Below are 11831 nucleotides of genomic sequence, written 5' to 3' on the forward strand. Positions count from 1 at the left end.
AGCTCTTTCATTTTTTTTCTTTTCATATCTTTCTCCTTTTCGTTTTTTGTTTTTTTGTAGGCATAATTTATTTCTAAAAAAGAAAAAAAAAGTGATTAGGTTGTGCTCAAGTTTGACATGTTTATAAATGTAACTGTATACATACCTTTAGTTGAGATTGTGTTTTCCGTTTCTTTTTTTTTGCAATACCTGTTTCTTTTTCCTGTTCTTCCTTTTTTCATAATTTTTTTATCCATCTAAAAAAATTATACAAAATATTCGTAAATTATTTTATGGTTAAGAAAATAATTTGCATTTATAAATTCGTATTGATTTTTTAACCAATAAATAGTTTTTAAAATAATATTAAATATATTGTCAAGATATTTTTTGCCTTGGTTAACCAAACAAGGTTTAAAATTTATTTCTGCAAAAATACAACTAAAAATACTTTGAAGTCCTTTTATTAAAGCTTTTTGTATAATAAAAAAAGACAAATCTGTAGAAGTTCTCCATAGCCAATACGGCCCGCGAGTATAGTTTAAATTTTTTATAAATATTCTATGTGTCCTATATTCAGAAAAACCATATTCGTCATGAAATCTCCGCAAGATTTTGTCAAAATTAAATTTGAAATTGACCAAAATAGATTCAATTTCATCCATGACTGCTTCCATTTTATTTTTTAACTTTTTTATTGATAATTTTCTTAAACAGAGTTGTTTTAATGACAAATCAATTTCTCCATTGGGGTAACATTTTATTTCTTTCATGATTTGATCGTAAATGTCAATATTAAACCAAATTCTTGTGTTTTGTGCCACTTCTTTTAAATAGTAAGAATAAGGAATAAACTTGTTTTCTCGTTTTGCTTTTTTCCGTTTAATTATTTCTTCCCAGACTATATTTTCTTCTAAATCTCGATGAAAAACACAAAAAAAATCAACATTAGGTTCTTCATAATTTTCCGTGTCACCAATTTCTTGAGTGTATTTTTTAATGTTTTTCATTCTGAAAAAAAAAAAAACTGTTATTAAAGATAATCGAGTATACTATTATTACAAATAAATTTTTCATAAATGACAAAGTTATATTGATCGGTAAACCATTCAATAGTTTTTAAAATAATTTTAAAAAAATGGTGCAGATAATCTTTATTCAAGTGATAATATTTTTTTTTTGAATATTCAGTTTCATAATATACTTGTGCAAATAAATAAACTAAATTTATTAAAACATTATGCTGCAAAATAAAAAATTTTAAATGAGGTTTTATAAACTTTTCCAAGTTTTTTGTTGATACTTTATCAGTTTTTAGTATATATTTGGCAACTTTTTTTTTCATCGAATTTTCTTTTCTTTTTTCGAGGTAGTAAAGAAGAGTTTTTTTATCAAAATGTTTTTCGAGCACACAAAGTACATTTTGAGTTAAATTTGTCATTTCTTTTTTTATTCGAATAAATACCATTTTGCGTTTACATAAATCTAATAAAGAAAGTATCGGTTTGTCGGTATAAAGTTCTTGAAACGTGCGAGAAAGATTATCTTTATCAAGCCATATCTGAGCTTTATTAATAAACATTTTAGTGTAGTATGTGTATCGTCTCAACTTTGGATTAAATGAACTATGTTCTCCATTTTCCATTATCATTCGAGGACGTTTGTGTTTGATAACAAATAAATTGCCGCTGTATTTTCTTTTAAGAGTCTTCCTTTCTTTCTCCGTCATATTTTCTTTTTTGGTTTTTTTTCTTTGTTCAATTTTGATTTAAATTTGCTAATCTCAGCGTTGGCAAAGAATCTTCGAGCAGTTTGGTAACTTATCTTTGAAATTTTCTGAAAACGTTTAAATGTCTTTGTAAATTTACCTTATTTTTGTGAGCATTTTTTTTAGTTGGTTCTAAAACAAAAAAAAATGACAAAAATAATTATAATATATATTATACTGTGTGTGAATAACAACAAAAATTAAAGTTAATATTTATTCTTAATATTATAAAGTATCATTTGCTATAAATATTTAAAAGTTCTTTTTGTTTTGCAACCACAACTTCGACCGGATAATTGCTTTTGTTTGAATGACCGTCAATTATCGCTGCTTTTGGCGTCTGACCATTTGATAAATTTATCCAGTCTTCATATGTCGGCAATTGAGGAATTTTCTTCTTATATTTTATATATAAATCCGTTCTTCCGATTATTGCTAACATTTCTAATAAAAGATTGAATTTGCTTTCAGGTGATATGAATTCTTTGTTGTCGTGATAAATGGAATATGTGTTAAAGTGTTCCATTAAATCAATGCCATCTTTTATTTGTTCCTTCAAACGGAGCGGTATAGATAGACAAAATTTTAAACTACGTGTGTTGTCGCTCGTAAGATGATCTGCAAGTTCTCTGAAATATTTTTCAATCATTTTTTTTGCTAAAGAATAAAAAAGTTTTAATATCAATTATTTAATACAACTTAAAAAAAATATTTAAATGTGATTTTCAATAGATACATTAATAAACAGCATGTTGTTTACAATAAAATTTTTCAAATGTTCGTGATTTATAAATTCTGTATATCCGATAGCCGGATTATATTCATGAACAGGTTGGTAAAAGTATCGACAATATCCGGCATTTTCAAGTTGACCTTGGTTATAATTACCAAATGATATTTCCTTTTTCATTTCGTGACCATTATTTCGCAGAGTAACAATAACTCTTCTTTTAAACGGCCATTTTAAAACGTGATCATGTGGAGATTGCAAAAGTTGAAAGTAAATGGCCATTTTTTTTTCAGCAATTTCGTACCCATACATTTTTATTCGATAAAAATAACCGTCTGTGGTGTAAGCAGGGTCGGAATAAAACGGTTCATTGGACAGTAATCTGAGATCCATTTGGTCACATTTGATAATTTGATTATCAGTGATTGGAAAATTTTCTTTTGATATTTTCATATCGCAAACAAGAGATTTTAAATTTGCAATTTCTTCATTTTTTTCGTTTATCAAATTTGTCAAGTATTCTGTTGAGCTTTTGACATGATTTTCAAATTCTTTATTTTTGCAAGTGACCAAACTTGACAGTTGAGCAATTTGTTTGTTTGAATTGGAAAGTGAAAGCATACAGTTATTGATTATTTTGTTAAAGACATTTGTGTTTGATTTTATGGTTTCGTTTATATTTTCAGTTGCCTTTATTATAAATCTTTCTTCTAAATGTGATAAACAATCTGTGACATGGTTTGCCATTATTTCAGTTGGTATTTGATGGACGCATAAAAAACACAAAAAGGTGCTTGGTTGAATTTCTTTATATCGGCATTCGTGCGTTTCTAAATTATTTACATTGATTCCACAGCAAAAGCAAGAAGTCGAATTAATTTTTTCCAAACAGTTTTGTTGATGATCAAGCAGGTTCTCGATATTTTGCAACATTCCACAATAACAGCAGCATATTTTTTCAGTGTTTTTGCGACTAAAGAATTAATTTATGAGCCCATTTTTGAAAAAGAAAATACACAAAAAAAAAAAAAACATTTTTTAAAAAACAAAACTTACTTGATAAACGGTTCCATTTTTTTAATTGAAAATTTCAAGTGTGAAATATTTTTTTTTCTAAACTTTAAACTTATATAAAAAAAGTAAATATTTATTAAACAAGTGTGAAACGACAAAATTAAATGATCGGATTAAAATAAAAAATGACAGTAAACTGTAAAAACAAATTTAAAGAGAAAATGATTTTCATTGATAAAATTCTGAGAAAATATTAAAGGTATTTTTCGAAAAAAAAAAAAAAAAAAATTTAGAAAGATTTTTTCCGAGAAAATTTACAAAATTTTATAAATAATCTATTAATTATTAATTATCAACTTTAATAATCAACGCGTTTAAATTGCTTATAAACAGTTCGTCGTGTTCAAGACGGTTTTTTTCATCGTTTAGCCATATTTTTAAACTGTTTACAATGTTTATGATTGCCCATTCGTGTTGTTCGCGTTGAAATAATAATTGAAATACTCTTGAAAATTTATCGTAAATACGCAAGTAATCGTGATCAATGATTTCTATGGTATTATCAGCAAATCCAAAATACTTGGCCATTTCTTTCCACCGAGCACCCACAACATTTTCAATACTTTTTTCCAATTCTCTTCTCGAATTTATACTCATTTTTATATTCTAAACAAAGCAAGTTATATTGTTACTGCCAAAAATATATATATATATATATATATATAAAAGAAAAAATTTTTAAATAGTTTTATTGATGGCAAAAATAAGATATACGCCTAGAACTAAAGAAACAGCCGGTAACTTTTTTTATTTAAAAAAAAAAAAACAGTTTGAATATTTTTTAAATAAAATAAAAAATTTATTTTTAGAATATATGGCGCGATCAAAAGCTACGGTGCCACGCTTAAAGTTTTCAAAATTAACACAAACAAATAATCCGATTACTCTTCAACAAAATCTTCCTAGCAACTGTAAAAACATAGTTATGTGCAAACGTAATACAAATAAAAAATATAAAGATAACAAAACAAATCGAAAACTGGGAAGAGTCGGTAAAAAAATAAAACGTTGGCGACAAACAGAAGAAAATTATATACATGGAAAATTAAACAAAAAACTAAATATATTCTCAAAAAAATTGTAAAAAAAAAAATATTTATAATGTTACACGCTGTATTTTTTTAAAATATATAAAATTTTTCTTTTATTGTTCCGCGCTTTATAACTTTTGCTTCTTCTTTTCTTTTTTTTTCTCTAAAAAAAGTGAAAGAAAATTAAAAAAAAATAAAAAAAAAGCAAAACTTATTTTTATGGTTAAAAAATATTTACCTCTGTAACTTTAAAGTCGATTGATTCTTCATCTTCAACTTTTTCAACGTTGTCTTTGACTTCATTTTCTTCGACTGTTAAATCAATTACTTTAACTTCTTTTTCTTTCATTGAACTCATGACCAAATCATAAGCCGCAATAAAATCCTCCATAGGTACTCCGTCCGGTTTCAACACCCTTTCATAGAATTCCATATCCTTATCGTCGAATTTAGTGATAACTTCTGCTGTGTTCATTGTGGCGAATTGATATTTTTTCAAAACAACCTGCTATTTATCTGAAAAAAACAAGTAATGTTTGCTCAGCTATATTTATTTTTTTATAAATTATTACAAAAGAATTATGTAGTTGAAAGAAATATTAAATATATGTTATAACAAACATTTTTTTTATTTCTGATCAAAATAATTAAAAAAAACTTTAATAAACTTTAATGTTTGTTCAGCTTTATAAACCCTTTTTCTTTTTCTATTCATTCTCTTCAAAGAGTAATGATTTCTGAGAAAAGTGTTTAGAAAAACAAAGAACTGTTCTCTTTCTTAGAGCGAAACAATAATTTAAAAGATTTCAAAGTACATAAACACATCACGTATACGTAGCATAGTGCGTTCGCATTCTGCACTATGTTGTAATCGCCATTCATGAACCGTTCGTGGGTTCAAATCTCAGCTTCACCCTTAAACTTCGATCTTTATCATGTCATTAAATGTAAAAACACTATAACCGTATGGTTTAGTGAACACTATAACCGTATGGTTTAGTGATGTATTGTCTAGAAAGTTATGTGTAAAAACACTATAACCGTACGGTTTAGTGATGTAATGTCTAGAAAGTTATATGTCAAAACACTATAGTCATAGTGAGTGCACTAGACTTAGTGATGTCCGTCTAGAAAGTTATATGTTAACACTAAAGTTCTGGTGAATACACGAGACTTGGTGATGTCTGTCTAGAAAGTTATAAGTAAGCAGGCAAAAAATAAGCATGCAAAAATAAAAATAAGTAAGAAATAAATTAAGTTAGTAAGCAGGAAAATAAGTAAGCAAGTTAACCGCGGTTAAATAAAAAAAAGTAGGCCTACTCATAAGTAAGACAATAAGTAAGTAAGATGAATAAGTAAGGCTAAGTAAGACAGTGTCGGGGACACAAAATTTTTTACAAAAAATAAAAACAAGTCACTAAGCAAGAAAAATAAGTCAGTTAAAATGTCTGTCTTGGAAGTTATAAGTAAGCAGGCAAAAATTAAGCATGCAAAAAAAAATTAAGTAAGAAATAAAAATAAGTTAGTAAGCAGGAAAATAAGTAAGCAAGTTAATACTCATAAGTAAGACAATACTACTCCTAAGTAAGACAATAAGTATGTAAGATGATTAGTAAGGTCAAGTAAGGCAGTGTCGGGGACACAAAACTTTTTTATAAAAAAACAAAACAAGTCAATAAGCAGGAAAAATAAGCAAGTTAAAATGAAGAAAAAAATACTCGAAAAGTAAAGTAGGTCTACTAAGTAAGATATGCAAGTAAGACAAATAAGGTGTAAAAGTAAGGTAGTGTTGGGAGGCACAAAATATTATTTTAAATAATTATTACAATTGTGTAAAAAAGTAAAGTTAATTAAACGTGTATATAGAAGAAAAAATACAGCGTAAAATTAAATATTTTTATAAATTTCGTATAAATATATTTTAACAAAATGTACACAATTTATGAAAAAAATGTCAAGAACAAGGTCAATAGCATCTAGGCGAGAAATTGATTTTAGAGTATTTCCTGCCAGTCCTCCACCAGTAAATTTATTAAATTTAGGAATGGGAATGAAAGATCTACAAGTAGTTGTAGATCAATTGGATTGTAAAAAAATTCTTTATTGCAAGCGAAAAACAAAGGCAACGTATAAAAGAAATAGACAAAACATCAAAAATGGACGTGCAGGACAGCCGATATATAAATGGGTCTTGACAAAAAAACATTAGATAAATGTTTACATAAATTTTATATTAACAAAATATTTTATCAACAAAACCAAATAATCCTCCATGAAGAACTTAAAGTAAGATAAAAAATAAAGTATTGAATATGTCAAAAAGACTTGATTTGAAATAAAAAAATAAAAAAGCCAGTATAAAAAGACAAAAGAAAGTTAAAGATTAAATTTAGTCGGAAAACGTGTTTTAAAAAACAAAAAATGAAAAAATCGCGACAATATCATGGAAGGAGGAGATTTAAAAAACGAGGAAGAGTAAACACTCAAAAACACTATAAAAAACGCGGACAAGGCATTTTAGGAAGCGTACTTGGTAGTATACCATTGCTTGGACCACTGTTTAACACTATATTTTAAAAGAAAAAATGTATAAACGCTGTCATCGAATTGGCACTATTCATCATCAGAAACAAAAATGTTCAACTTGTTTTTTAAACGCATTTTTTACTATTGTGCAAAATGACGTAAAAACATTTTCTTTGTTGGTAAAAGACATGAAACGCGATGTTAAAGGATACATCAGAAATATCAGAATGGATGTTTCGAATCGCGGAGAATATATTGTTTTATTTTCATATTTAAACGGTCATTTGGTCGAGATGATATGTGGTAATGTAAATGAAGGTGATTCGAGTTTAACTTCTTTTTTAGGCGGATTCGAACTTGAATATGTTGTAGCATTAAATATGTACATTGTAAAATATAATGATAGAGTTTTATATGAAGGAAAGAAATTGCCTTTATTATAAGAAAACAAAATTGTATTTTTTTAAAATTAAACAGTGTTTGAATTTTAATTTTTTTTTAATAAATAACGCGACTTTTAAAATCTTTTAATAAATAACGCGACTTTTAAAAAAAATAACAAGTATTAATCATGGATTTCAAAACATGTTTGACCGAGTTTTACAATAATTTTTCCTCGCCTTCGCCTGTTTCGGATTTACAACCGTTAGATTCTTCATATAGCACGTTAAAATCTTTAAATAAAAATTTTAAATTGTTTTTCCGAGTAGACGCAAGCAATCAAATGAAAATAATACGATCATCTGATATGGCTATTATTACATTTATAATTCGGCAAAAAGAAAATAAATTTGAAATGCTATATAATGACTTTATTGAAGTGATAAAAGATACATTTCAAATATGGCTACTCGAAAGCGAATGAGAAAAACAAGCGCTAAAAATAAAAGACATTTTTTGAGACGAAAAATGAAGAAAACTCGGGGACACGGATTAGCCGATTACATAACTCCGAAAAACGTGTCAAACGCTTTGCAAGTCGGTTCTCTTTTGTATAGTTTAAAAAAAGCGTGGAAAGGAAAAAAACCAAACACGGTAAATTTAACAAAAGCTGTCGAACCTTATATGCAAGATTACTCTTTTGAAGTACGATAAAGAAAAAAATTATAACTTGTATTTTATTTTTTATTTAAATAAAATGTATATACAAAAATAAATGTTTTTTTATTTTTTGAAAACTTTGGTTTCTGTTGCGTTTAATAAAGACTTTTTTTTTGCCGTTGCAATAATCACAAGTTATGTTAATCTTTGGTAACTTAAACATCTTTTTCTCGTATGTAACATATAATATATCGTCCTTGATAACGCCAAGACATTTGTTAAATTCTTCCAAAACTGCTTTTTGATTTTCTTTTGCCAAAATACAATATAATTGACCGTAACCACCACACGTATTGCACAATTGTTCTTCGATAGTGTCGCGTAAAGGACATATAGCTTGTCTTTGCATTTTTTTTTATAACAAGTTGAGATCAAAAAGCCTTTTTAAATGTTCTTTTGTGATGACGTCATCCCAAGGTCTGTCTAAAAATCTGTCTATTGTTTGTAATCGAGAAAAATTATTCAAGTATATTTGTTTTTTTTCTTCGTTTTGCATTAAATAAATATTTTCTTCATTCATTATAGAAGGTATAGCTAATAAATCCTGCATTGAGATTTTGTTCCATTGTGTTTCATTATTTGTTCTAAGCAAATCGTGACTTTTTAAAATGTTGCGTACAGTATTATCAGACAATATTTGTGCTTCATATATATCACGATTAATTGTTTTGTCTTTGGATATAGCCGACAGCGAGTCTCGTTCCAGTTTTTCTTGTTTTTTGAAATATAAAGGTAACAAGACGTCTTTTTCAAACAGTCGTTTGGCTGTTGCATCAAGATAAGGAAAGAATTCTTTTTTTACAAATTTAAAGAATGGAGCCATCTTTAGCAGAATTTGTTCAGAATTATGAAGCTCAGAAATTTCAAAAAAATGACGGTTTAACAAAGTGTCAAGTAAAGGTATGTAAAATGATGAACTATATCTGTAATCAGGTATGTTAAATAAAATTGTTAAAAAATATGCCGCGAAAGCGCCACACAAACTACTGTTATTCCATTGATAGCAATTTTTGTTGTAAGATAACATGACATTTTGTTGTCCAGTTTCTGCGCTAAATTTCAAGATGAAATGTGTAAACCAATAAAATTCTTTATTATGAAGTGTCCACTCGTACGGAAAATGTTTTGTGTTTTTTATATAAGAATTAATTTCAATTTCGTTATAATTTATATTCAAGGTATTAATTTTTAAATTTGTTTGAACTTCGTCTACAGATTCAAACAAATGTCTGTTATATCTTAGATGAAAAGGAATTTGACGAAGAACGCTTTCTGGACCTAAACTGTCAAAGCAAAAAAAATGACCGTCATCCAATTTTATCAGCGCTCGCCAGTGTTGACCATCTTCTTTACTTGTTTCATTGTTATAAATAATAAAAGAACCGTTTTTGTTCATGCGTTTAATAATGTCGATATGGGCTGTGGATCGACTTAATTCGTCAAAGCCATACACACCTTTAAAATAATTCTTATACGCAGGTTGAGAAAAATACGAAATTAAAGACTCATTTGAGCACATTATTCTTCAATACTAAAAAAACTTGAAATAAATATTGTTACAACAGCGTGTAAAATATTAACAAATAAAGTTTTTTTATCCGTCGGTTCTTCTTTTATTATTCCGTCAATGCTTCTTTTAACAGTTTGTTTTCGCAAAATTGCCTCGAGTTTTTTAATTAGAGTTGAAGCGGCTGGCAGCACTTTTGTACTAAACGTATCTATAAAACCGTCTGTTTGATCACCTTCTGCTTCAAACTGGCTTTTATTAGGTTGTGATTCCATGACCAAAACTACAAGTTTTGAATGATAATATTTTGCTATACAGTCTTTTTGATCCATATAGTCTTTTTTTAATTTTTCAAAATGATTCTGATGGTCAAAGCAAAGCTGAGGCTCGTTTAAAAGGTGTTTAAAATTGCTATTATTGAAACATTTTTCAATTGAGCTAGAATCGAGATTTGCTCGTTTGGAGTTTAATATTTTTTGAAGCAATTCGTTAGAGTATTCATCTTTTGTATGTTCATCATCTGATATAGGAGAATGTGGAGAGGAGTTGCCAGATTTATTAAACTGGCTGTATCTTTTACTCACTTCGTCTAAAGCGCATACAACGCAGTTGTTGTGAATTCTTTTAATTATACTGTCTACTCTTTCCATTTTTTTAAATTAAAATTTAAACACATTTTACATTTTTATACTTGTAAAAGTAATTTTCAAAGAAACAGAGGTTATTTATGATTTACAACTCTTTTTTTTTTTAGATATGGTTTATGGATGTCGAATATATTGAAAATACAGAACGACATATATGGGGGAAAAGATGTCTAAGAGAGTTGTGTTTGCGAATGTTTAATGGAAACAAAATTTATCACGTTCAAATTTGGCCATGTGTACCTTTTGATAAATTAAGTTTCAAGGAACAAAGTACTTTTAACTTTTGCAATCGTAATATTCACGGATTAACTTATCAACCTGATAATTCCTTTTCTGGCGAACATATCTTTTGTTGTAATACTGACGAATATTTGACTCTTATTTTTAAAAATTATGCAAACAATTTAATATTGTTTAAAGGAGGAGACATGGAAAAAAGTATTCTAAAATCTTTAAATCTCAATTTATATTTCTTTGACTTGAATTATTTAAAATTTCCAAAAGTGCAAAATATGCGTTATTGGTATGGAGAACAAAAATGTGAATATCATTATACTCATTTGACATTTCAAATTTGTCGTTTACATCACTGTTCAAAATATGAAACCAAAATGTTGTTATTATACATGCAAGATTTACTTTATTTTAATATAGATGAAAATTCATCAAACAATTTTCGAGAATTTTTAAACTTTTTAAAGGATAACAACTGTAAAAATAAGAATACGTGTACATGTTTTGAAAATGTATTTTTTTTAAATGAAAATTTTTTCAAATATAATATAATTAAAAAATAACAAATGTTTCTTTTTATGAGTGAAAGACAATTTTCAACTCTTCCTTGTTTGCAATATTTCTTTCTTTATGCTTCAAGTAATCGTAAAGTTTGTCGTCTTTCTTGTAAAGAATAGCAGATATTGTAAAATTTCTTTTGAAAAAATAAAACCAGTTTGCTTGCGGAAACAATTCAATTGGCGAATTGTGGTAAAAATTACATTGATTAATAGCTTTGTAAATTAAAACTTTATCTTGCACTATTTTGTATTTTTCAGTTTTTGAAAAATAATCATAAATGCGAATAGGCGTGTATATAGTATAATAACCATTGTGAAAGAGTTTGTCATTAAAACTAAAACGGGTATAATTGGCTTGAAGAGTAAACTTTGAAGGTATGTACTTTTTTCGCAATTCTTCATAATCGCGGTAATGGTTATTCAAATAATCACCATGATTATTAATCAAATAAGGAAACAAAAAGTAATATTTGAGAGAAAGTTTTAATTTGTTTTTCCACGTGTTAAACGAAGCTCGATTAAAGTATTTAAAATTTGCAATAAATTCATCCAGCTTATCTTTGTACAATTTATATATCGGGTGTGTTGATTCCTTTTTGATAATTTCTAAAAAAGTTTCATTTATTAGAGCGCAAACTTGATACATTTCCCGAGTCCAATTAAGCGTTTGTTCT

At 27.2% G+C, this 11831-nt stretch overlaps 1 long non-coding RNA gene across 1 annotated transcript; it reads left to right on the top strand.

The window, feature by feature from the left end:
- Positions 1–3898: 3898 nt before the first annotated feature.
- Positions 3899–4557, top strand: LOC136084362 (uncharacterized). The gene is made up of 2 exons (XR_010640512.1): positions 3899–4288; positions 4361–4557. It is a non-coding gene; the product is annotated as an uncharacterized LOC136084362 (long non-coding RNA).
- The last annotated feature ends 7274 nt before the right edge of the window (positions 4558–11831 follow it).

Source organism: Hydra vulgaris, chromosome 08, assembly GCF_038396675.1.
Source record: "Hydra vulgaris chromosome 08, alternate assembly HydraT2T_AEP".
In the NCBI taxonomy this organism is placed as follows: Eukaryota; Metazoa; Cnidaria; class Hydrozoa; order Anthoathecata; family Hydridae; genus Hydra; species Hydra vulgaris.